The sequence below is a fragment of the Saimiri boliviensis genome, chromosome 10, assembly GCF_048565385.1.
Source record: "Saimiri boliviensis isolate mSaiBol1 chromosome 10, mSaiBol1.pri, whole genome shotgun sequence".
NCBI lineage: Eukaryota > Metazoa > Chordata > Mammalia > Primates > Cebidae > Saimiri > Saimiri boliviensis.
This window is the reverse complement of record NC_133458.1, coordinates 76,366,802-76,394,002: the sequence shown is the minus strand read 5'-3', so window position 1 is coordinate 76,394,002 and position 27,201 is coordinate 76,366,802. Positions and strand designations below refer to the sequence as shown.

Below are 27,201 nucleotides of genomic sequence, written 5' to 3'. Positions count from 1 at the left end.
TTTGCCAGAACTTTATTGAAGATTTTTGCATCTCTGTTCATCATGGATATTGGCCTGAAGTTTTATTTTTTTGTTGAGTCTCAGCCGTGTTATGGTATCAGGATGATTTTGGCCTCATAAAATGATTTGGGAAGGAGTCTCTCTTTTTGGAATTGTTTCAGAAGGGGTTGTACCAGCTCCTCTTTGTATGTCTGGTAGAAATTGGCTGTGAACCAATCTGGACCTGGGCTTTTTTTGGTTGGTAGGCTGTTAATTGCTGCCTCAACTTCAGCCCTTGTTACTGGTCTATTCAGGGTTTCAACTTTTTCCTGGTTGAGGCTTGGGAGTGTGCAAGTGTCCAGGAATTTTTCCATTTCTTCCAGGTTTACTGGTTTGTCTGCATAGAGTTGTTTGTCTGCATAGAGCACAATCTCTGATGGTGCTTTTTATTTCTGTGGAATCAGTGGGGACATCCCCTTTATTATTTTTTATTGCATCTGTATGTTTCTTCTCTCCTTCCTTTTTTATTAACCTGGCTAGCAGTCTGTCTGTTTTGTTGATCTTTTCATAAAACCAGTTCCTGGATTTATTGATTTTTTGAAGGGTTTTTTTTGTGTGTCTCTATCTCCTTCAGTTCTGCTCTGATCTTAGTTAGTTCTTGTCTTCTGCTAGCTTTTGAGTTTTTTTGATCTTGCTTCTCTAGCTTTTTCAATTTTGATGATAGGGTGTCGATTTTAGATCTTTTCTTGCTTATCTAGTGGGAATTTATTGCTATAAATTTTCTTCTAGACACTGCTTTAAGTGTGTCCCAGAGATTCTGGTATGTTGTGTCTTCGTTCTATTGTTTTCAAAGAACATCTTTATTTCTGCCTTCAATGGAGTGTTAAAGTCTCCCACTATTATTGTGTGTGAGTGAAAGTCTCTTAGTAGGTCATTAAGAACTTGCTTTATGTATCTCGGTGCTCCTGTATTGGGTGCATATATATTTAGTATCCTTAGCTCTGCTTGTTGCATTGATTATTTTACCATACCCTTCTTTGTCTCTTTTGATATTTGTTGCCCTTCTTTGTCTCTTTTGATATTTGTTGATTAAAGTCTATTTTATCAGAGACTAGGGTTATAACTCCTGCTTTTTTTTTTTTTTTTTTTTTTTTTTTTTTTTTTTTTTGCTCTCCATTTGCTTGATAAATTTTCCTCCATCCCTTTATTTTGAGCCTATGTGTGTCCTTGCATGTGAGATGGGTTTCCTGGATAAAGTACACTGATGGGTTTTGACTTTTTATCCAGTTTGCTAGTCTGTGTCTTTTGATTGTGTTATTTAGTTCATTTACATTTAAGGTTAATTTTAATTGCATTATGTGTGAATTCGATCCTGCCATTTTGATGCTAGCTGGTTGTTTTTCCCATTAGTTGATGCAGTTTCTTCGTTGGGTTGATGGTATTTTACCATTTGGTACATTTTTGGAGTGGCTGGTACTGGTTGTTCCTTTCTATGTTTAGCACTTCTTTCAGGAGCTCTTGTAAGACAGCCCTGGTGGTGACAAAATCTCTCAGCAATTGCTTGTTCATAAAGGATTTTATTTTTCCTTCACTTATGAAGCTTAGTTTGGCTGGATATGAAATTCTGCGTTGAAAGTTCTTTCTTTAAGGATGTTGAATATTGACCCCCACTCTCTTCTGGCTTGTAGGAATTCTGTCAAGATACTTGCTGTGAATTTCAAGGGCTTCCCTTTGTGGGTAACCCAACCTTTCTCTCTGGCTGCCCCCTTAGCATCTTTTCTTCATTTCAACCCTGGTGAATCTGATGATCATTTTCCTTGGGGTTGCTCTTGTTGAGGAATATCTTTGTGGTGTTCTCTGTATTTCCTGGACTTGAATATTGGCCTACTTTGCTAGGTTGGGGAAGTTCTCCTGGATAATATCCTGAAGAGTATTTTCTAACTTGGATTCATTCTCCCCATCACATTCAGGTACACCTGCCAAGCATAGATTAGATCTTTTCACATAATCCTATATTTCTTGGAGGCTTTATTCATTTCTTTTCACTCTTTTTTCTCTAATCTTTCCTTCTCATTTTATTTCATTGATTTGATCTTTGTTCTCTGATATCCCTTCTTCTGCTTGGTCAGTTCAGCCATTGAATCTTGTGCATGCTTCGTGACGTTCTTGTGTTAGGTTTTTCAGCTCCATTAAGTCATTTATAGTTTTCTCTAAGCTGTTTAGCATTTCATCAAACCTTTTTTCAAGGTTCTTAGTTTCTTTGCATTAGGTTAGAACATGTTCTTTTAACTTAGAGAAGTTTGTCATTACCCATCTTCTGAAGCCTGTTTCTGTCAAATCATCAGACTAATTGTCCATCCAGATTTGTTGCTTTGCTGGTGATGAGTTGTGATCTTTTAGAGGAGAAGAGGCATTCTGGTTTTGGGTGTTTTCATCCTTTGTATGCTGGTTTATTCCCATTTTTGTGGATTTATCTACCTGTGGTCTTTGTAACTGGTGACTTTTGTATGGGGTCTCTGAGTGGATGTCCTTTTTGTCGATTATGAAGTTATTTCTTTCTGTTTTTTAGTTTTTCTTCTAACAGTCAGGCCACTCTGCTATAGGACTCTGGAGGTCCACTCCATACCCTGCTTTCCTAGGGATTACCCGGGGTGGCTGCAGAATATTTAGCATTGCTGCCAGTTTCTTTTTCTGTTATCTTCATCCTAGAATAATACCCACCAGATGTCAGCCTGAGCTCTTCTTTTTGAGGTGACTCTTTGGATATTCAGGTGTCAGGGAGCTGCTTGAGGAAACAATCTCTCCCTTATAGGAGCTCAAGTGCTGAGCTGTGAGCTCCATTGTTCTGTTCAGAGCTGGGGGGCAGGTACATTTACATCTGCTGCAGTGGAACCTGTAATCACCTTTTTTTTTTCCCCCAGGTGCTCTGTCCTGGGAAATTGGGGCTTTATTTATAAGTTCCTGATATGCTGCTACCTTTTTTCAGAGCTGTGCTGCCCAGTAAGTAGGTAGCCTAGTCGCAGTGCACCAGTAGAGGCATTGTTGAGCTGCCCTGGGCTCTGTCCAGCTGCTGTGTGAACTTCCCTGTGCTTTTGTTCATAGAGGTATAGTTAGAACTGCCTTGGTAATGGCAGACTGCCTCTGTAATGGTGAACTGTGTTGGTAATGGTGGATTGCCTTGGTAATGGTAGATTGCCTCAGTAGTGGCCAACTGGCTCAGTAATGGTGGATGCCTTCCTCCTGCAGAGCTGGACCATCCTGGGTCCAGCTGTGCTTGCTGCAAAATTCTCAATCTAGAGCGTTTTAGATTGCTGACCTTTATGGGGGTGGGACCCGCTGAGCCAGATCACCTGGCTCCCTGTTTCAGCCTTCTTTTCTTCAGTTGAATGGGTGGCTCTGTCTCCCAGGCATTCCAGGTGCCAGTTGAAATGGCTGCCCAGATTTGTGTGAGTTTTTGTGTGGTGACTTGCTACACTGGCTGAAAACAGCCATGCTGGAAACTTGTGGTGCTTTTCAGTTCGGGAATCTCCTGGTCTGTGAGCAGTAATAACTCATTTAGAAATGAGGTGTTCACTCACCCTCTGCATTTTTCTTGCTGGGAACTGCACTCCAGAGCTGTCCCTATTTGGCCATCTTGGATCCCTCTCCCAAAAAGAAAAAAATTAGTGGGGTGTCTCTTGCCTATAAATCCAGCACTTTGGATGGACCAAGCAGGTGGATCACAAGGTTAGGACTTCAAGACCAGCCTGGCCAACATGGTGAAAACCCATCTCTACTAACAGTACAAAATTAGCTGGGTGTCGCGGCATGCGCCTTTAATTCCAGCTACTCAGAAATTTGAGGTAGGAGAATTGCTTGAATTCTGGAGGCAGAGGTTGCAGTGAGCTGAGATTGTGCCACTGCACTCCAGCCTGGTGACAGAGGGAGACTCTGTCTCAAAAACAAAAACAAACAAAAATCGTGAACTGTGGAAGCCTTTCCAATTACAACTCAAAATTCAGAAGTCATAAGATTAAAGATTGCTAAATTCCACAAAATGGAAGATTTTTTAAAATAAACATAATTGGCCAGGTGCAGTGGCTCATGCCTGTAATCTCAGCACTTTGGGAAGCCAAGGCTCATTGATCAGGAGGTCAGAAATTCAAGACTAGCATGACTGATACGGTGAAACCCCATCTCTACTAAAAATACAAAATTAGCCAGACGTGGTGGTACGTGCCTGTAGTCTCAGCTACTCGGCAGGTTGATGCAGAAGAACTACTTCAAACTGGGAGGTAGAGGTTGCGATGAGCCAAAATCGTGCCACTGCACTTAGCCTGGGTGACAGAGTGAGACTCTGGTTTAAAAAAACGAAACGAAACAAAACAAAACAAAAACCATAATCATAGCACCATAATGAAAGCCGGAAAACAAATACCTAACTCAAAAAAGCATACTCAATTTGTATTTCAAAGAAACTACCTCTCTAATACATGAAAGCCTTAAAAATTAAAAAAAAAATTCAGTTGAAAGTACAAATAGACTAATAATAAAATAAAGAGTGCAAAGAAAATGTATAGAGATAGTAAAAAGGTGACAGGATGCTTATTCTCTTATAAGAGAAATTAAAATTGAAATGTTGCAGATATTCCATTCTTTTTTGATAAAATTGTCAAAAACTTCAAATTGTGATTATATGCCTTGTTGCTAAGAAAAATAGATAATCTTACCCAGCAGGCAGTGCTGTAAATTGGTAAAATACCCTAGAACAGAAGTTCTGAATTATAATGATTCTATCCTTCCACAAAAAAATTTGGCAGTAGCTGTACATATTTTTGATTGTTATAACTGGAGAGAGAGTTGCTATTGGCATCCAGTGGGTAAAGGCCAAGGATACTGCTTAATGCCCTGCAATATATAGGATGGTTTCCATTACAAAGAATTATCTGGCCCAAAAGGTCAAGAGTGTTGCTGTTAAGAACCTTTGCCCTAGATTTTAATTTTATAATATTGTTCAAACATTACAGCACATACGTGGTATATCTGTCACATACAGGAATTTATTTTCCATTGGGCAATAAATGCTATATACACAGGGTTATTCAATGAAGCATGATATACTGCAGCAAAGAAAAAAAAAACAACTGGATCAATAAGTATTAAAATACGATGCATCTGGAAATACTAGTAAAATGAATTGAGATGCTCAACATGTTTTATTAAAGAACTACCTCTAAGTGAAAAAATGCTGGTAGTGGCATGCAATATGCTAACATTTATATTGGAAAAGAGGAAAATAAGCATTGATATTCATAATCTTTATGCATTTATGTAATAAGAAAGCTCTAGACTGGGCACAGTGGTTCATGCCTGTAATCCCGGTACTTTGGAAGACTGAGGCAAGTGGATTGCTTGAGATCAGGAGTTTGAAATCAACCTGGCTAACATAGTGAAAACCCGTCTCTACTAAAAATACAAATTGAGCTGGGTGTGGTGGTGTGTTCCTGTAATTCCAGCTACTTGGGAGGCTAAGGCAGGAGAATCTCTTGAACCTGGGAGATGGAGGTTGCAGTGAGCCAGTATCACATCACTGCACATCAACCTGGGTAAGAAGAGCCAGACCCTGTCTCAAAAAAAAAAAAAAAAAAAAAAATTAAAGATTCAGACTGCCAAAAGGAGGATGCTTGCTTTCGGTTCTACCAAGCATTCATAACAGAAAACACTGTTATCTCTTTATGGTATGAGAGCAGTGATCGATCATTTTCTGAAAAAAATCCCTTAAGGGTAGAATATGGAAGACAATTGTCTCTAAAAATCCTTTAATAAATGGAACAGAAACTGAGAAGAAGAATAAATAACAAATGAAGGAACACATCAGAGTTTTTACTATGTTATCAATCTAAACAGATCAAACTTATGTTTTTGTGTTTTTTTTTTTTTTTTTTTTTAAAGAAAACATACTGTGGCAATACTCTGTGGGTGTTCCATGTGTATTCATTAGGGAACTGATTTTGCCAGGACAGCTGAGAAGGGATACTCAAAATACTATCTTGGCTAATTCTAAGACATCCAAATAATGGGGGGAAAGGGCAACTATGAATAATTCTTCAAGATAGGAATGGAATTTGAAGTCACTGGATCTGTGAAAATTGGAAATTAAAGTACAGGCAAATCTTGTAATAGTAATTATTTTTAACATTAGCTATGATCAGTGAGGAAATAACAGAGAGTGATTTTCTTCACAGTTCCAACTTCCAAGATACACTGCTGTGTGGTGTTTCTTCCAAGCTTTAATAAGAAATATGATGATAAATGGCCCCTGCTAATGTTTTTAAGGCAGCCAAGATTAGAAGATAGAGTTTTTGTTAATAATTGTATATGAGATGGAAGGAATCTCTGAACATGCAGAGAATGACAAAGATACTACTGTTCATTTTGGAAAGATACTTTCTAAATGACTTAAAAACACCTTGGCATACCTACTGTCAGAACTGTAAAAGTTAATTTTCTTTCTATTCTTTCTACTTCCCCCAAAATAAGCTGCCATATGCCTGGATTTTCAGTTGCCTACTGTATCAGAATATTTACTATTTTTATATAAAAAATCTTGTGGAGACAACATGTATTTATGGTAATAATTAAAACTTTGAGACAATAAAATAAAAACATTGAGACATGTTAGTTGTCCTGCTATTAAGTGATCATATGATATAATAGCTCTTTTTATAACATATTGCTATCTATTAACTATTATGATTGAAAATAATGTCCTCTTAACAATTACACATAATCTCATGACCAGACCAAATATATATTCATTTGCAACATCTCTTAAAGGAGAAACATTTTTGGTCCCTGAAAGAGCACGTGTAGTATAATATTATTGATTGTTTAAAAATACTGCCACATCTTCTTAAATATACTAACATGCAACTATAATCTGCTGTCTATTTGATAACCAAAGCTATCTTAAGTTTGAAAGCAAATGTTTCATTTTAGAATTACTTGTAATTAATTCTGCTCAGATATTGTTCTTCCTGATTCTGTTAACAATTAAAGTACAGGCAAATTTTGTAATTATTATCATCAGCCACAATCTGAGAAAATAACAGAGAGTGATCAACATAGAGGCTGTCTTCAAAAACAGGGAGAACAAGATGATACCTCAAAGTGGACAGCCTGCAGCACATGTAGGGAGTTACTCAAAGTAACAAATCTCCATTATGTCTTTTACAAATGAAAGTAGTAGTCACTACTCCTCAATCACCATATTACTAAAAATGGGAAAGAATGTTAAAATATTTACAAAAACCAGGAAGATTTTCTTCTCAACAGGAATTATGCTACAATTCACTTAGGGTGTTAAATGTGTTATTTATTTCTTCTTGGTGTATTCATTGCTAGAAAAGCTGTCCTACAACCAGGATATTCCACAGTAGAAGGCTTCCTTCTGTTTCTCTAGCATGCTGCCTGAGCTAGAAATGTCTTTTTAAACATTGTTAGACAGCCCTGGTTCCCTCCATGAAGTCTACAGACTAACACCAAGACGCTGACATTTAACTAACAAATTTTCACTGAGATGAGTGATTTGAGTCAAGTGGCATAAAATGACTTCAAAGTGTTCAGAAATTGAATCCAAGAATCAAACTATGCTGAACAGCAGCCTTCTGGGTCTGCTTTATATCCATGTCAGAACTTCAACTTTTCTTGTACTGGGGGACTTGAGAGCAATGCTCTGCATGATAATTCCTATAGTCTTAATAATTCTATTAAATCTTAATGCCAGTTAGAATTTTCAAGTACCAGAAAGCTCTAACATTATTAGGAGAACAAATTAATGTACACACTACATACATTCTAGACATAATGCTGTACAGAATCTTGAGTCAGGTGCTCATTCATAATATTTAATTCCCCTGTTGATAGTAAAATCACAAAGTTAAGGGATCAGTTTATATTCTCTCATGTTAGTCCTATTGGCATTTTAATTAAACTTTTGTTTCAAGATAATTGTACATTCAACGCATGTAAGAAATAATAGATAATTGTAGAGTCAAGATAATTGTAGAGTCAATATAATTGTAGATTCAGTGCTTATACCCTGCACTCAATCCTCCACAATGATAACATCTTTCATAACTACAGTACGGGATGTTGGCATTGATTGAATCCATCAATCAAACTAAAATTTCACTAGTTTTATATGCACTCTCTTTTGTACTGTGTACTACAGTCAATATAAAGAACAATTCTGTCCCCCTGAGAAGTTATTGTGCTGCCTCTTTATAACCACATCTATCTCCTTTGAGCCATGCTTGTCTCTAATACCTGGTAACCACTAATATTTTTCATCTGTATAGTTATTCAGTTCAGTAATGTTGCATAAATGGAATTGTATAGTATGTGTAACCTTTTGGAATTGGCTTTTGGCTTTTTTTTTTCCTAAGCACAGCTCTCTTAATATCTATCCAAGTTGTGTACCAATAATTCCTTCTTTTCATTGTTGAGTAGTATTTCATGCTATAGATGTACCACAGGGTTTGTTGAACAATTTACCAGTTGAAGAACTTTTGATTTTTTTTGGAGACAGAGTCTTACTCTGGCACCAGGCTGGACTGCAGTTTCACAATCTTGGCTCACTGCAACCTCCACCTCCTGGGTTCAAGCAATTCTCCTGCCTCAGCCTCCCGAGTAGTTGGGACTGCAGGCACATGCCACCACACCCAGCTAATTTTTGTATTTTTAGTAGAGACAGGGTTTTACCATGTTGGCCACGATGGTCTCGATCTCTTGACCTCGTGATCTGCCCACCTCGGCCTCCCAAAGTGCTGGGATTACAGATATTTTTTTTAATTTCGTGCTATTTAAAATAGAGTTGATATGAACATTTATATACAGGTTGTTATGTAGGCAAAATTTTTCATTTGTCTGGGATAAGTGCCCAAGACTGCGATTGCTAGGCCGTACAGTAATTATGTGTTATGTGTTTAGGTTTATTAGAATTTGTCAAACTGATTTCCAGAGTGGGTGTGTCATTATACATTCCTATCAGCAGTGTATAAATGATCCTGCTTTTTTACAGCTTCTTCAGCATTTGGTGGTGTCATTTCTCTAAAATAAAATTAGCCATTCTGACAGGTATACAGTAATCTCACTGTAGCTTAAATTTACATTTTTAATGGATTTTATCAGCTTATTTTCATCTGTATGTCCTCTTCTATGAAATGACTGTTTATGCTTTTTCTCCTTATTTTCTAATTGAATTGTCTATGGGGTTTTTGTTGTTGTTGAGTGTGAGAATTCTAAACACTAGTTCTAAATCCTAGTCCTTTATTGACTGTGTGATGTATTAGTCCATTTTCGCATTGCTATAAAGAAATACCTGGTACTGGGTAATGTATAAACAAAAGGGTTTATAACTCAGTTCTGCATGGCTATAAGACCTCAGGAAATTACAATCATGGTTGAAAATGAATGGGAAACAAGACACATTTTACATGGCAGCAGGAGTGCAAGAGCAAGAGAAAGAAAATAAGCCAGCAGGGAACTGCCAAACACTTTTAAACCACCAGATCTTTGGAGAACTCACTCACTATAATGATAACACCATGATAGAAATGGTATCCATGATTCAAACACCTCTCATCAGGTCCCCTCATTGACATATGGGGATTATAATTTGAGATGTGACTTGGGAGGACACATGGAGACAACTGTATCATTCCACTCCTGGACCCTCCAAAAGCTCAGGTCTTTTTCACATTTCAAAATGAATCATGCCTTCCTCACAATTCCCTAAAGTCTTAACTCCTTTCAGCATTAACTCAAAAGTCCATATCCAAAGTCTCATTTGAGACAAGGGAAATCCCTTCCACCTATGAGCCTGTAAAACCAAAACAAGTTAGCTACTCCAAAGATACAATAGGGGAATAGGCATTGGTAGGTACTCCCATTCCAAATGGAAGAAATTGGCCAAAACAAAGGGGCCACAGGTCCCATGCAAGTCTAAAACCCAGCAGATCAGTCATTAAATCTTAAAACTTTAAAATGATCTTCTTTGACGCCATGTCTTACATCCAGGGCACGCTGATGCAAGGGGTGGTATCTCAAGGCCTTGGGCAGCTCTGCCCCTGTGGATCTGCAGGGTGCAGTACCCAGGTTGTTTATACAGGCTGACCTTGAGCGTCTGTGGCTTTTCCAAGTATATGATGCAAGTTGTCAGTGGATTTGCCATTTTGGAATCTGTAGAATTGTGGCTTGCTTCTCACAGCTCCACTAGGCAGTGCCCCAGTGAGGACTCTGTGGCTGGTCTCCAACCTCACATTTCCCTTCTGCACTGCCTGAGTAGAGGTTTGCCATGAGGGTTCCACCCCTGAAGCAGACTTCTGCTTGGACATCCAGACATTTCCTTACACCCTTGAAATAGAGGCATAAGGCTCTCAAAGCTAAACTCTTGTCTTCTGTTCACCTACAGCTCAACATCACGTACAAGCTGCCATGGCTTAGGGCTTGCTCCCTCAGAACCAATGTCTCAAACTGTACCTCAGCCCCTTTTAGCTGTGGCTGGAGCTAGAGTGACTGGGAAGCAGGACACCAGTCTTGAGGCTGCACAGAAGAGCATGGGTCATGGGCCTGGCCAAGAAAACCATTTTTTCATTCTAGGCATCTGGGCCTGTGATGGAAGGGTTGCTATGAAGATCTCTGACATGCCCTGGAGACATTTTCCCCCATTGTCTTGGCTATTAACATTTGGCTCCTCATTACTTACGTAAATTTCTGCATCTGGCTTGAATTGCTCCCCTGAAATAGAATTTTCTATTCTACCTCGTGGTCAGGCTGTACATTTTTCATTCTTTTATCCTCTGCCTCCCTTTTAAATATAAGTTCCAGTTTCAGGTAATCTTTGTGAATACATATGATTTAACACTTTAAGAATCAGCCAGATTACATCTTGAATGCTTTCCTGCTTAAAAAATTTGTCTTCCAGATACCTTAAATCACCATTCTCAAGTTTAGACTTCCACAGATCTCTAGGGCAGGGCCAAAATGCCACCAGTCTCTTTGATAAAGCATAGCAAGAGTGACCTTTACTTCATTTTCCAATAAGTTACTAATCTTCTTCTGAGTCCACCTCAGCCTGGACTTTATTGTTCACTTTACTATCAGCATTTTGGTCAAAACCATTCAATGAGTCTCTAGGAAGTTTCAAACATTCCCACATCTTTGCATCTTCTTCTGAGCCCTCTAGACTGTTCCAACCTCTGCCTGTTACCTAGTTCCAGAGAGAGAGAGAGAGAGAGAGAGAGAGGCAAACACTTGAAACCATCAGATCTCAGAACTGACTCACTCTCTTCAGGACAGCAGGGGGACAACCACCCCCATGATCCAATAGCCTTCCACCAGATCCCTTCATCAACCCCTGAAGCCTACAATTTGAAATGAGATTTGAGTGGAGACATAGAGCTAAACCACATCACATGTCATGCAGATACTTTCCCTCAATGAGTAGCTTGCCTTTGCATCTTCTGCACAGAGAAAATAGTTTCGTTACAAAGCAAAATTTTTAAATTTTGATGAGATCCAATGTATCAATTATTTTTTATTGTATAGGCTATGCTTTTGCGGCAAAATCTGAATATTCTTAGAGCTAGATATGAAGATTTTCTCTTATACATTTTCTGAATGTTTTGTGGTTTTACATTTAAGTTAATGTTTGAATATGGTGTCAGGTTTACTTCAAGATTCACTTTTATGCCTACTGCTCCAGCACCACTTAGTGAAATCAAATTTATTGAACTGAATTTGTTAAATTGATTTTATAACTTTTTTCAAAAATCAATTGGCAATCTTTATGAGGGTCTATTTCTGGATTCTTTATTTTATTCCATTATTCTATGTGTTTGTCTGTCAACCAGTATGGCACTATCTTCATTACTGTATCTATTTGTCAAACTTAATAAGAGGTAGACTGGTTCCTACTGCATCTTTCTCCTTTTTGAAGGTAGTTTTAGCTATTCTGGGGCCTGTGCCTTTTCATAAATGTTTTAGAATAAGATTTTCTATGTCTTAAAAAAAACCTTGTTGAGATTTTGATTGAAATCTTATTAACCTACAGATTAATGTTCCCTTTAATTTTGAGTATACAGGCTTTTTACCTAATTTAAAGGCTCTTTTATCTGTTGGGTTAATGTATCTTTTTATGAGTCATCTTAGAAGCTTAGTCAGCATAAAAACTATTCTAATTGCGGAAATATAAAATTTAAAAAATATAGAACATAAAACCTTGAAATAAAAATCTTATTGAGTAAAATAAATGTTTTCAGCTAATTTTTAAAATTCTATTACAAAGTAAAGATCATATATTAATTAGCTCAGGCTTCCCTAAGAATATACCACAGACTAGTGTCTTAAACAGTAGAATTTTATTTTCTAACAGTTCTGGAGATTGAAAGTCTAAGATTAAGGTGCCAGCATGATTGGTGTCTCATGAGGGCTCCCCTTTCAAGTTGCAGACAGTTGCCTTTCTGCTGTGTGCTCAGTGGCCTTTCTTGAGACACAGTGCTCATGAAGAGAGTGGCTCTTTTTATAAGGACACCAGCCTTATCAGATCAAAATCCCATCTTTAGGACCTCATTTAACCTTGATAACTTTCTTAGAGGCCCCATCACCAAATACAGCCACACATGGGGGTTAGGGCTTCAGCATATGAAGTGGGAGAGGGTGCACAAACATTCAGTCCGTAACAGATGAGGTAACCAAAGTCTCCAAAAATGTATAATTGTTAGCAGTTTCATGGATGTGACAAGAGCTACCCTTAATATTTTATAAGTAATGATTTCCCTAATCCTGTAGCTGCCTTTAAGATATAGGGGCACTATTATTATCCCCCTTTATAAACTTAGGTCTCCAAAGTCTTTTTTTTTTTTTTTTTTTTTTTTTTGAGATGGTGTCTCATTCTGTCTCCCAGCCTGGAATGCAGTGGCATATCAGCTCACTGCAACCTCTGCCTGCCAGGTTCAAGTGATTCTCTTGCCTCAGTCTCTGAGAAGCTGAAATTATAGGCATGTGCCACCATGCCTGTCTCCTTTTTGTGTTTTTCACAGGGATGGGACTTCATCATATTGGCAGGCTAGTCTCAAACTCCTGACCTCAGGTGATTTGCCCACCTTGGCTTCCCAAAGTCATGAGATTACAGTCATAAGCCACCATGCCCAGTCTGGATAGTCTTAATTAAGTAAGTTGCTCTAGGCTACTCAAATAAAATGGGTTGAGTTTATATTTGAATTCAGCTAATCTGTCTTCAGAGTCTGAGCTTTTAAATACTGTCGCATTCTGCTTCTCTGTAGTGAATGATTGGCAAGAATGTGAAAGAAATTTTGGTTGTTACATGTATTTCAAATAACTCCTAAAAAAGAGTAAATGCTTTCAATAGAAATGTGAAATAGGATATATGACAGAAGTATTATGATTTTTTCACCCTACAGCAATTCTACTTTTTAGTATCATTAATAAGGATACAAAATGACAAGGGAAACCTGGAGATGACCAGAGTCTCCATTTCTATAGGAGGAGATCAACCAAACAGACTCATTTTTCTTTCGTGGAGTTCAAAATAAACCAGTAAGCAGTAAACACACAATCTGAGTTAAACAAGAAATGAAAGCATGCCAAGGGCAACAAATCGATTTTTAATTTTTATGTGTACAGCATTCCTCTCCTTGGTGTCTCACTGTGATGAATGAGGTGAACAACAGGCCCTGTGTAAATTACAAACCCTAGGTAAATTATGAGCAGAGTAACAATGCATAAAACCACAACTTTCTTTTTCAGCAACTGCTTTGGCCTTATTATATGGGATTTTCTGCCCAGAGACACAGAATCTGTGCCATTTAGAGTCTCATATATGCATTTTAAACTTCAGCCAATGTATATTGGTGAGGAGTTAAGTTTGAGTTAATTTAAATGTGTTAACCTTTTGCTACCTATCCTTCTCCATTTAATGCCTTCTAACCAGCAAGAATTAGGGAGAGATTGAAGTTTCCTGTAAAATTTTTAAGTAATGATTTTCCTTTTAAAAATCAAATATACGATTGAGTTACATTAAAATTATATTCCTCTCTAACCTACATTTTGATTAACTTATTACTTTTTTATTATTTAGATTCCCAAGTAATTGTAATATAAAATCTAAATTTATTATAAAATATTTTGCAGATATTATTATAACTAACAGTATATTTTATAGGCATTTTCTTCCTTCATTTACTTAAAAAAATGGTTTACAGTATAGTTTCTCTTTCTACTCTTGGTAGGGCACCTGGCAATATGAAATGGAAATGCATTCCAAGAATTGCAGAAATTTAGAAATGGGAAGAACTGTATAGACCATGTAGTGTAACTTTCTCAGTATGCCTGTATTTTTTTAAATAAAGGAAAAAGAAAGCAGAGATCTTCTCATGGCTTACCCACTAGAGGCAGACTATATACATAATATTTTATCCATACAAAGAAAATCTATGCAGGGAAAAAATAAAGCAAAAAGAAAAGTTACTATGTATTGAATTTGATAGGTGTCCATGATATGTTCATAACTGACACTAAAATAAATCAGCATAAAAACAGTAAAAGCATAGAAAAATATAGGATAATGTAATTACTCTGAAATAATTAAAATTAAAAGGAATCTAAGTGACTTCTCTCACACAGGTATATATACTTAAAATGTGTACCAGTGTACACCACAAACAGCAGCATTTATTACAGGAGAAGGGTAATGGAAGAAATGAAGATAAAATGTTGCTCTTTATTTAAAATTGTTCTGTGTCCACTACATATTAATCTATAATAAATTCGAAGAACAAAACCTGGGAAAGTAGGGGGAAAAGCAGGGAAGAAAATCAGCATTAGGCAATATTAAAGCCACTTTGTGATACGGAAAGAGAAAAGGAAAAGGGGATGTTGAGCTTTTACATAAATGACAGTTGCCTGCCCTGTGATTCCTGTTCAGGTGGTACCCATAGAGAGCTGTGGGATAAATTTAGCTTGCAGTAGTTACACCCCGAGAAACTTTCAGTTTTATTTTCCACAGAACACAGTGAAGCTGTGTAGTAGAAGTTCACTTCTTTCATCTTCCATGAAATAAGCGAGAAGAGAAATGTCACCAGTTTGCCTCTGCTTAACATTTTTCTGTATAATTGGGAACTCCTCATAGGACTTCTAATGTACTCCTAAGTTAGACTGACTCTTAAGGTTCTACCATTTCTCCAACCTTTACTCTTTCCATTCTAAATCCATTAGCATAACACCTGTACAAATATACAATGAATGCTGGTTTGGCAAAAATCAACATAGATAATCCGCATCTTCTTTTCTTCTGTAGATTAAAAAAAAAATATCTCATGGACAGTGGCTTTTACAAAACTTGTTTTGGCAGTAATGGGGAAGGAGCTTTCGTTCAGAATTTATGCTATAGATTGTACAGCAGACTACTGCTAATTACTAAGTTTATTTTGTAGGTTTACTCAGGATAAGATTGAATTCAGATTTCAGTGAACTCTGTTTCAGAGGTCTACAAACTAGAGTTACAACAGAGTTTACAATTTTTTAACACATATAACTCTGTTTTATCTATATAAAAGTTTCAAGTATTCTTGAGGTAAAACAGTCTGTAATATATATATACACACACGTATATATACATATATACATAAAGATAGGTATCAGATATATATATGATATATGATATATATAAATACATAATATATAAATACATAATGTAAACATATATTAAGTATATATGATATATATGACTGTTTTACCTCCAGGATACTTGAAAATTTTTCTAACATTGTTTATTCTTTCTTTTCCATGCTCTATCCCTACTCCAAATAGAAACGGAATGACTGAGAAGGACTTTTATCTTCAAGGTTCAGAAATTGTCTCAAATGAGCAATTTCTTTGGATTACTAAACAAATGATTGAACAATTATCACACGATTTCAAAGTAAAAGAATATTCAGAAATATGTTTTATTTTTCTGTCACTTGTCAGAGTTTTTTCTCTTCAGGTGGGTGTGGTCCAGTGCGTGCAGTTATAGACTGAGACTGATCCCTTCCCACCTGGCTATAGGGCTGTCCCCTATTTTCACTAATGTTTTCCCACTTGCTGTTAAATTTCTTTTTTCTAAGAAAAATTTCCATTCCAACTTACACTTACCATTAATAGCAAACACCATTCGTTATCATCATCAAAGACAGTTCATAAAAATGGACATCACAGTGACTCAGGTGGGAATAGTAACTCCCCACTCATCCTGTGCTAAGACATTTTTCTCTCTTCCTATTAGAAAAAAGCATTTCCCTCCCTAGACCTTTCTGCACCAGCCAGAAAGATGTTAACTGTTTTTGTTGGTGAGTTTAGAGAAGAACTTAAATGTGCAGGCTTAGCCTTTGGGATTGCCTGTCCACAAAGCCCTCCTGATTTGTCTACTCTGCCATCATGCACTTTCCTTGAGTGGTACTATTTTTCTTGTAAACAGTGCATAAAGTTGTTCAGGAATGAAGTTTTAGGATACTTGATTTAACTGTAGCATCTCAGCCACATTCTCCCATCATGTTTATGATTAGTAAGAACAATACGTTGATCTCCATCATTCTATCTCAGGTATCATATTTTCAGTTTAGTTTCACACTTGGGAGGGGAAAAACGGGTATTGGTAATTTTCTTCCTAGTCCCCAGAAACACATACATAAATATTTACTTATCACCTTATACTGTTTTTACACTCGAACATGCACTGATAAATATAATTTTCTACAGGAATCTTGAATTTCAAATGAAGTTAATACAAAGCGTTGAACATGTAAAAGTTAAGATCTTCTAATGCTTTGATGATCCCCTCCTCCAATTTTCTCTGTACTAGAAGAGTATTAAGCATCCAGAAAAGTCCATTTTAAAAAAGAACTCCCGAGGATTCATTAGATGCAAGGCATCATGCTAAGGAATGCGGTAAACTAAAAGCAAAACATAAAATGAAACCAAAAACTAAAGCTATGATACGAGACAGTATAATAAGTGTCACAGGAAAAAATAAGATAGAATGCCATAGCATTTCAAAGGAAAGCAAGGTTAGCCAAATCAGAATAAATTTCATGTGTTGAATACTTGAATATACAGAACTAAAAGATTTTAATGGGAAGAGAATGCAGGGTGGGGAATTCTGAAAATGAAGAGCTGTATTGTAGAAAGAAGAATGCATTTCAAAATATCTTCCCATATCAGTTCTTTTCTTATTGACAATCACAAATATTTAACTATGAAGTCTGGGCTTTTCAATGGAGTACACATTGCTTCTTTGTTTTCTTTCCCCTATGTTTTTAAAGACAGCATCTCACTCTCTTGGCCAGGTTGTAATGTAGTGGTGCAATCATGGCTCACTCACTGCAGCCTTAACTTCCTAGGCTCAAATGGTCCTCCCACCTCAACCTCTTAAGTAGCTGGGATCACAGGCACACAGCAGCACATCCAGCTCATTTAAAAAAAAAAAAAAAAAAAAAAAAAAAAAAGTAGAGAATGGTTCTCTCTCTATTGCTGAGCTGCTCTTAAAACTCCTGGGCTCAAATGATCCTCTCACTTGGCTCCCCAAAATGTTGGGAATATAGGTGTGAGCCACCATGCCCAACTTGCTTCTTACTCTTTATTCCTGTTCCGCTGAATAGTTGTCTATACAGTGGGAAGTGATGTAGGATAATTTCCCTATTCCATCTGTCCTTCGGGATTGCCAAATTTGGCATTGATTAATTGACTGTGACAGTGCCTGTCCTAGTGATAGGACATGATGATGGTCATAAACAAGAGATTTCACTGGGGGTGAAAAATTGAGCTACCAAGCTGGATAATTAAGGGAAGCTGCTGACACATTATCCTGTAAAGTTCAGGATATTTTGTGCAGTGGGCTTGGCCTTATTACATTGAAAATAGATAGAAATGAATGACTCCTAAAGCCTGCCTACAATCAGTGTGAGAAGCAACAGAAATCCAGGGTTTGCTGCCCTGTGAACTGGGAAAGATGGAATTCCCTGGTTCCTTGTCTTGTGTTTAGTGTTGCTTTTCCACATTGCCAGGAGGGTCACCCTGTTTTCTAAAGTAAGAGGCAGGTCAGTTAATCTTCTTTATGGTACACTGCAGGAGAGGCAAACCACTTTTTTAACACACACTTTGATACTACATAACTGACAGTCTCTCACTATTCCTCTGGGCCTCTGACTGTTCAGAGGAACAGCCCACTAAATGCAAGCAAGTGTCAGATATTAACATTGAATTAAAACTGAAGGTAAAAATGGGGACACTGGCATATTCCTGTCCATGAGCTTGACAGGAAATTTATTTTGCTGTAGCTGAAAAGTAATTAACCTCCACTGTGAGAGAATTCTATTACTAGTAGCTATTCCGCCATGCAAAGTGCACTACATAGAAATGTTACAGGCTATCAAGCAGAAACGGCAGATTTGTCTGCATTTTAAACTGAATTTCCATTACCCTATCCTCTTCTCTTCTGTACCTCTCCTTCCACACCAACTTGTCTCTTGTTTTCACTGAAACTGGAAATTGAGACACATATGAAACTTGAAAAAAGGATTAAATCAAAAGAGTGCTTATAAGGATTTTGTAAGATGTATTTTGGTGTGCTGGAAAAAATGCAGCATTATGCAAAGGTACACAACCGTGAATAATTTTATTATGATCACAGTGAAGAAAATAATTTATGGAATTCCATTCGTTTTTTCATCTTCACTGTTATATATACAGACATGTACATGTACATATACATATATAAATAATCTTTATAAGGAATACATTTGAAGAAATCTACATATTGTCATTTCTGCTGTAATGCTTGTTTTGGAAATTTTTTTTCCAACGAAATTGATATATTAACAAACAATTTGAGCATAATGCCAATTTCACGTGTGATTATGCCTGATTTTGTCAGCAAGAAACACCAAATGAAGGCAGAAAGCTACATGGCTGGACTGAGCCCGGTAGGAATGTACAAAATGCACACAAACACACAGCTCAACTGTCTCCCAGTTCATCACACTTGTTATGAGCTACCTCAGTTCATCGCACATGTTATGAGCCCCACACATCCACATCTGGTGTTAGATCAATCCTTCCAGTTTCAGATAACCCCCTTCTATGACTCCACAATCACTTACATGCTACAGTCCTTCCAATAGCAGCCCCACCTCATTTTTAGGGTAAAGTTGCATATTTCTTGAAGTTTTTATGCATTCATCATTCGCCTGTGCTACTATCTTCATTATATTTGTTACTACCAGTCTTTCATGGGTCACTAATGAAATTTTTGAGTGTTCTCCTAACGTCTTTTCTCCTCTAAGCCTTGTGTTTTTTATTGCATAATTTTGCAAAGAGACACATATGCTCTATTACAGTAGAACCGACTACACTTCTCTTTTCCTTTTATTATTATGATTAATGTATGTTACTCTTGTTTCATCAATAATGAATATTTCTGAGCTTGCTATGCTTTTGTCATGTAGGTACAACAATAGAGTAGCCACTCATACTTCCAGTTATTACACCAGGAAAAGGGAAGATCTCTTCTCCTAGAAGGAGTCGCTAATGAGAGGAAAGTACAATTTTCAGTACTACTGCTGATTGCCTAAAATAGTAACAATGGTCACCATTCATAGACAGCTTACCTTGACTTGGCACATGGCTGTGTCCTGCTTTGCGGATTTCCATGCCAACATGGGCAATAGGGTACGATTATCTTTTATGTCTCATAAATGAGGAAACTAAGGCTAGAGAGCCCAAATAGGTTGTCCAGTATTTCCTGAGGTATTCAGAACAGAACAGAAAACTTAGAAGAATAATTCCAGAGTGAAAAATCAAGTTCTCATCTCTAACATCTTTCTTGTTGACTTGAACTATATCAAAGGCTATTAGAATTTGTACTTACACATTATTAGTTTTAATCTCGTTATTTCTAAAATCAGAAAATTTAGGCTCAGGGCATCCATGCATCTGATCCTGGCTTTCCTGGTCAGAACTAGAATTTAGAACCCAGATCATCTACTCTGTTTGGTCTCATACCTACTATATGAGAATTCAGCTAATGAATCCTTTCCTTCAATTCTTAAATAATCTCTATATATGTGAACTCACTAAAATAAAGAGTGGAATGAGGAGTGGCTCTGTCACATTTGTGCATTTCCAGGAGGAAAAAAAAAAAGCCAGTTCTATATTTTTTTCTTGGAACAACATGTAGATTAAGGGATTTTATGGATTACTATTTATAAGCTACTATTCTTAGAATTGAACATTATAAACACGAAAGCCAACTTGTAAATTTTTTCTGACAGAGAATAACACTGAGCTCCAGAAAGCAGAAAGTGTTGTACATTCTCTTTGGGATCTGTCACTGTTCATGATGATTAAAGAAGGCAGATGGGATAAACAAATTTCTGTTATTTGACTGTCACAGGGAAGTTGAGATGCAAAACAAAATCACCTTTTTTTTTTTTTTTTTTATCCTGAACTACATAACTGGGCTGTCTTCACTGTAGTAAAACACCATGAATTGGTCGTGGTAATGGTGGCTTAGTCTATGTTGGGTACTAAAAAAGGAAAGCCTTCACTGAAAATTACAGAGGATGTAAATTTTAAGAATTACAGACTAATGGTTCCCTTCTTCTCCCCAGTTGCCCACCAACCATGTGCGTGAGTGACAGTTACGGATTAGCAGCATGCTAACCTTCTCAGGAAGAGATGGCTGATGGCATATTGCAGGTATGAAATGATTTTGACTTAATGGTGGGCTATGGGGGATTGGGATTGCTTTCCTTCTTTCTTTCTATTAAATAATGCGGCACTTTAAAGTGACAGGAAGCTCTAGGATTCAAGATTACTATTATTAATGATAAATGCCTGATTACTTTTGTGATGGGGTTTTGAATTTATAATACATTTTGGAATGTATTATACAGTTGGAATGTATAGGTATATACGTGCCATGATGGTTTGCTGCATCCATTATCCTGTCATCAACATTAAATATTTCTCCTAATGCTATCCCTCCCCAATCCCCCCACCTCCTGCTACACTTCCCCTGTCTCCCACCCCCCTACAGGCCCCAATATGTGATGTTCCCATCCCTGTGTTCATGTGTTTTCATTGTTCAACACCCACTTATGAGTGAGAACATGCAGTGTTTGATTTTCTGTTCTTGTGTCAGTTTGCTGAGAATGATGGTTTCCAGCTTCATCCATGTCCCTGCAAAGGACATAAACTCATCCTTTTTTATAGCTACATTGTATTCCATTGTGTATATGTGCCACATTTTCTTTATCCAGCCTGTCTTTGATAGGTATTTGGGGTGGTTCCAAGTCTTTGCTATGGTGAACAGTGCTGCAATAAACATATTTGTGCATGTGTCTTTATAATAGAATGATTTATAATCCTTTGAATGTATACCCAGTAATGGGATTTCTGGGTCAAATGGCATTTCTATTTCTAGATCCTTTAGTAATAGCCACACTGTCTTCCACAATGGTTGAACTAATTCATACTTCTACCAACAGTGTAAAAGTGTTTCTCCACATCCTCTCCAGCTTATGTTGTCTCCTGATTTTTTAATGATCACCATTCTAACTGGAGTGAGATGGTATCCAAATATCATTTTAATTTGCATTTCTCTAATGACCAGTGATGAGGAGCTTTTTTCATATGTTTGTTGGCTGCATAAATGTCATCTTATGAAAAGTGTCTGTTCATATACTTTGCCCACTTGTTGATGGGGTTGTTTTGTTTTGTTTTGTAAATTTGTTTAAGTTCTTTGTAGATTATGGATATTTGCCCTTTGTCAGATTGGTAGATTGCAAAAATTTTTACCCATTCTGTTGGTTGCCATTTCACTCTAATGATTGTTTCTTTTGCTGTGCAGAAGCTCTTTAGTTTAATTAGATCCCATTTATCTATTTTGGCTTTCATTGCCATTGCTTTTGGTGTTTTAGTCATGAAGTCCTTGCCCATGCCTATGTCCTAAATGATATTGCCTAGGTTTTCTTCTAGGGTTTTTATGGTGTTAGGTCTTATGTTTAAATTTTTAATCCATCTGGAGTTATTTTTTGTATAAGGTTTAAGGAAGGGGTCCAGTTTCAGCTTTTGGCATATAGCTAGTCAGTTTTCCCAACACGATTTATTAATTAGGAATTCTTTCCCCATTGCTTGTTTTTGTCTGGTTTGTCAAAGATCAGATGGTTATAGACGTGTGGTGTTATTCCTAAGGCCTCCATTCTGTTCCATTGGTCTATATCTCTTTTTTGGTACCAGTATCATGCTGTTTTGATTACTGTAGGCTTGTAGTACAACTTGAAGTCAGGTAGTATGATGCCTCCAGCTTTGGTTTTTTTATTTTTATTTTTTGCTTATAATTGTCTTGGCTGTGGGCTTTTTTTTTTTGGTTCCATATAAGGTTTAAGGTCTTTTATTTCGAATTCCGTGAAGGAAGTCAATGATAGCTTGATGGGGATAGCATTGAATCTATAAATTACCTCAAAAACCTTAATTTCTAAATGATTTTAGTCTTGAAAACTCCCAGTTGACTCCAACTCTAATATTCTGGGGGATCAATATGTGTATAATTAATTGTACCCTAGGATTTTTGCCCAGATTAGCATCAGAGAGGGAAGGCCAGGGATCCAATTGGTCTGGATCTAAAAGCTTCTATTTAAGAACTAAGAGAAAAACTATTTATTTTCTTTCAAAGTTTGCACTGTCTCTCCCTAGTGAATAGATTTCAGATTTCAGAAGTAATTTAATATTTTTAATTTGTTAAATTTGCAGACAGAATACAAGTCACCTCTCATAAGTCACAGAGCGCAATGTGGTGATATATTTAAACTGTAAAACAGGAGCAACAGAGAGTTCGAAGGGAATATAGAAAGCTAATTCTCTTTCAGATTAATGCATGACCTTAGGCTTCAGTCTGGATAAAAATTGGAATAGAAGCAGTATATGCAGATTATGTGGACAGGGCTATTTAATAGCTATCTTTGTAAAATTTTAAAATAAAAACATAATTTTTAGGCAAAAATTATGCATAGGAATAGATAAGAAAACCAAGAAGCAAATTTCTTTTCAACAGACATCTCAGGAGAAGCTGATAGGAACAGAGAGGGGATTTCTAAGCAACAAATTTTTTAGGATACTTAGGATGGGTCTTTCTTTTCTTTCTTTTTTCTTTCTTTTCCTTCTGGACTAAATGAAGAAAAGCAAGGGAGTGTTTTGTGAAAAATATTCAGGGGAAAGAAGAAAGATGGAAACTCACACATAAACATCTGCTCTGCAAAGCATCTTGAAAAATAACTGAGTATTAATGTGGAAGAAAATGTGCTCAGCATGAAACTAACCACAAGTAATGTAGTAGCAGGGAGGCAGGAAGAGTGACATATGGAACTGGCGCCCTACAGAGTGTAACTTCTGACTGTCCGAATCCAAGTCACCCCCTCAGCTAATCGGAGGGGAAGTAGGGGCAGGCATTATCCAGGCAAATTGCCTGTGAAGTGGCACAAGTTGCAACTGAATCAAGATCTAGAGATGCAAAAGCCATATCAGAACAAATGATATTACAAATTAAAGCTTGAGTTTCTTTTTTATTTTTTTTCCTTTACACAACAGATATGTTTGTAACATTGAGATAGATTTTTTTTTTAAAAAAAATAATTTCTCCTTTTAAATTAGAGGGATATTTTATGAATATGCAATTTTGAAAATACAATGTAAAACTATGTATTATTCTTGAACTTCTTTTTTATATGAAATTCACATATTTCTGAGTCACTTTTAACTATTGAAAAAGTACAATCAAATGTTTTAAATTTCCTGCAATCTAAAAATAATTGATTTTTGTGTGAGGAATAAGATTATGCCTAAAGTTTGCTATTATTCCCAAAAGAGACATAATTGGAAAGCACTGATTTTCAAAGAAATTTCACAATCTCTTTTAATTCGAGACAGTTTTAAAACATCTTTTCTATATTTAGTTTCATCTTTTAAGGAAATAGGAAAGATTTATAGCCTAGTTACTTTCATAAACGTAGTACCTTTTAAATGAAAATGGCTGTGTGCAGTGGTTTATGCCTGTAATCCCAGCACTTTGGGAAGTCTGAAGTGAGCAGATCAGGAGATCAGGAGATTGAGACCATCCTGGCAAACATGGTGAAACCTCATCTCTACTAAAAACACACAAAAAAAAAAAAAATTAGCTGGGCATGGTAGCATGCACCTGTAGTTCCAGATACTTGGGAGGCTGAAGCAGGAGAGTTGCTTGAACCCAGGAGGTGGAGGTTACAGTGAGCCAAGATCACGCCACTGCACTCCAGCCTGGTGACAGAGTCAGACTATGTCTCAAAAACAAAATGAAATAAAACAAAACAAAACCAACCTCTTTTTAAGTTGACATGTTGTACACTCTAATCTGTGACACATTTCTCTACAAAACAAAATGGTCTCAAAGGAAAGAAGTGCTTCTACTGAAGGTCGCCTGTAGTAGTATTATACTAGTATTTTTCATATTCAGGCTCCCAGATTTCAGTGTTTATTTTCCTTGCCTTAAATGTGTTGTCTGCATGAGTATATTCTCAGGAATTACTGGTACTTGTTTTATTTTTGAAGCTAAGTGGTGAGTTAATAAGTATTTACCTTTTTATCAAGCTTTAAATTATGCATATATGTTGTATGAAGAGTATTATATATGATTTATCTAAGAGTAAGCATTTTTTTAAAGTGATGCCTCTTCTCATCTCTAATGTTGTCTTGTAACTACTGATCTCTCTTCCTCTTTCCTTCTCTGTATCCCCTGTCCCCTTCATTCATCAATAAAGACCTTGAAAGAAACATAAATTAAAATGTGAGAACTAGGCCAGTGTAGTCCTCATTTGCACTCTTATATTCCCAATAATCTTTTCTTAATGTGCTTGCATCGATAGCACCTAGGACAACAACATAAAACCTATATTATAATTTTACTTTGTAAGTAACCTGTCAAAATCCAATGCAATTGATTTCTTATAAGTAAGATGAATCCCACACATGACAAAGTAAGTTTATGGATTTCACTGCATTGAAAGAAAAAGAAAATTTAAAAAGCAGCAAGGCTGTGTTAATGGAGGATATAAAAGCAGAAACACTGTTATTATTACAGATTCCTTATTGGCTATTGGGATTCTGGTTATATTCAACTGCCATTTTAATAGGTTTTACTGAGCAAGCCACTGCTGTGCTTGTGTTCTTTAGGAAAGCAGACTTGAGGCAAAGTCATATGTGTGAGTCCTTTCCTGAAGAGGGAGGGACAGTGGGAGCAATCTAGGGAGTGTCAAAGCCAAATCAATAATGAGGGAACTGGCTGGCCAACCCTGAAGGCAACTGACTTCTCTACACTGTGGAACTTTCCAAGCCATCTTGTGAAATATGTTTTAGGACCATCTCTCTGTTCAAGGAAGGGGAATGCATTTGCTCTGCAAGTCATATGCAGAGTAAGTCATAAGTCACTTTGACAAACAGGTTTCTTCTGAATCTTATGTTCATTCCTCAACAATGAAGTCCACGGACAGGAGTTAAAAGGCACAAGTGCAATCTAGATGCCACCAGGCTGCCCAACGTGAGGCTGATCGGAACTCTTACAGAAATGATGACTGCTTTACAAAATGGTTGCTTTATAAAAGGTGGAAGAAGGTTGGGGGATCTAAAGTGGTGCACGAGAGATGTTCAAAGCAGTCAGCTTTAATGTAAACTTAGAAGCAGTCTACATAATGTCCCTAAAAGAGAGACAAAAAGACAAACAAATGAAAAACAAAGAAGGTTGCACATAAGCAGAGATAACAGACAGGAAATAGAATACTTTTAAAAGATAATCAAAAGTTAAAAATTACTAAATCAATTTGATAGCAGGGAAAATATTTAGATTCTAACAATAAATTATCTGTCCTTCAACAAATTTTTATTTAATTCCTAGTAGGCACCAGATAATATGTTACATGTTGGAATACAGTGGTGGTTCACAAGCAAAATTTGTCTGACTTCCCTTACGAATATTGAATCCACTGGGAAGATATACACTAAACAGATTGTGCATCTACAACTGTTTATTAAAGTATGCAAGAAATGTTTCAAGGAAAAAATGAAAGGCACAATGGTAATATTTTTAGGGGGGACATAAATGGTCCTGTAGCCCAGTTATGTTTATGTAGAGACATAAGAGGAGGCAAAGGCGTGTTATTGTATTCCACACAGCTGGAACGGCTGCATCATTCTTTCAGTTCTGTGTACTTTAAACCTTTTAATTAATTAAGAAATTACATACATATATATATATGTCCGTGTATATATATGTATATACATATATATACTTTATATATATATCTATAAAGTATATCTAAAGTATATACATATATATATATGTATATATATGTATATATTTTAGATAAACTTTAGGTTCTGGGGTACATGTGCAGAACATGCAGGATTGTTTCCTAAGTACATACGTGACAATATGGTTTGCTGCCTCTGTCCCCCGTCACCTATATCTGGCATTTCTCCCTTTGTTATTCCTTCCCAACGTCCCTACCCCATGCCATCCCTCCCCTAACATCCCCAACAGACCCCAGTGTGTGATACTCCCCTCCCTGTGTCCATGTGTTCTCATTGTTCAACGCTTGTGTGTGAGTGAGAACATGCAGTGTTTGATGTTCTGTTCTTGTGTCAGTGTGCTGAGAATGATGGTTTCTAGATTGATCCATGTCCCTACAAAGGACATGAACTCATCGTTTTTTATGGCTGCATAGTATTCCATGGTGTATATGTGCTACATTTTCCTTGTCCAGTCTATTATCAGTGGGCATTTGTGTTGGTTCCAAGTCTTTGCTATTCCAATAATGCTGCAATGAACATACGTGTGCATGTGTCTTTATAATAGAATGGTCTATAATCCTTTCAGAATATACCTAATAAGGGTATTGCTGGGTCAAATCGAATTTTTCTAGATCCTTAAGAAAGCACCACACTGTGTTCAACATTGGTTGAACTAATTTACATTCCCACCAACAGTGTAAAAGTATTCCTATTTCTCCACATCCTCTCCAGCATCTGTTATCTCCAGATTTTTTAATGATTGCCATTCTAACTGGTGTGAAATGGTATCTCAGTGTGGTTTGGATTTGC

At 36.7% G+C, this 27,201-nt stretch overlaps 1 long non-coding RNA gene across 1 annotated transcript in view; it reads left to right on the top strand.

The window, feature by feature from the left end:
- The window catches only part of LOC141580099 (uncharacterized), a 355,445-nt gene that overhangs the window by 146,268 nt on the left and 181,976 nt on the right, over positions 1-27,201 (top strand). Inside the window, exon 2 of the long non-coding RNA XR_012512136.1 lies at positions 20,685-20,772. This is a non-coding gene — a long non-coding RNA (uncharacterized LOC141580099). The remainder of the gene's footprint in view (positions 1-20,684; positions 20,773-27,201) is intronic.